The following is a 916-nucleotide window of genomic DNA, read 5'->3' as shown; positions in this document are numbered from 1 at the left end:
ACCGGGACATCAAATATGCCTTGATCTTTCCCTGCACACTGAGAGTTGCCCATGCTGGTAAGACAAACTTCTTTCATACTCCTGATGAAGCTGAGAGATTCCTTGGTGAACTCTCCTCCATTGACTCTGATATGACAGCCTAACGCTGGTGACCTGTGGCTAGTGCTAACGTTAGCACAACACTCTGCCTGCTGATGAACTCTTTGAATGCTTCTGTTATTCACCTTCTTGTAATTATTTCTTCGCCGGACTGGCATTGAGTTCTTTGATTCATATTTGCAACATTGTCACTGGCATAAGCGCTGCGTTGGTGGCTGCTGCTTTATTTTTTGTTTCTTATTTGCAAAATTGTCACTGTGCACTGCTAGGGTGGCAGCTGCTTTACAACTGTTTGTCGTATAATATGTCGTAAATGTCATAAAATGGTGTAACACTAAAAGATGGGCTGTTCTAGGTTATTTAAACTGGGAAAGGATAGACGCCTATAATTAGTTTAGTATAATCATTGAATACTTTGGATGTTGAAATTAATAAATTATGAAACTTTCGAAGCCTATGATATTATTATTATTATTTATTTGCTTGTCATCTGATGACTTCATAAAGGCCTATTATATCATTATTTTAGTATTACTAGACTTGGACCTTTCATTTTGATATGCTCGCATTATGCTGAGCCATGCAGACTGAGCTGTGTACCTATTTTTCTTTATAGAGTGCTGAAGTCACGCCCCTTCCGGTAGAGCTCATGGGACCTTAGATCGGAAAAAATATGAATGGTAGTGAATGAGGAGAGAAATATTATCTTTTGGTCCCGTTTGAGTTGTGACATGAAATCTAAGTATGTTGTTAATGAATTTAAAACATAAATTTTAAGGTCAAGAAAGTCATACTTTGTGGTAAAACTGTTGAGATA

This window comes from Epinephelus moara, chromosome 17, assembly GCF_006386435.1.
Source record: "Epinephelus moara isolate mb chromosome 17, YSFRI_EMoa_1.0, whole genome shotgun sequence".
In the NCBI taxonomy this organism is placed as follows: Eukaryota; Metazoa; Chordata; class Actinopteri; order Perciformes; family Serranidae; genus Epinephelus; species Epinephelus moara.
The sequence above is the reverse complement of the archived record's forward strand: the minus strand, read 5'-3'. Positions refer to the sequence as shown.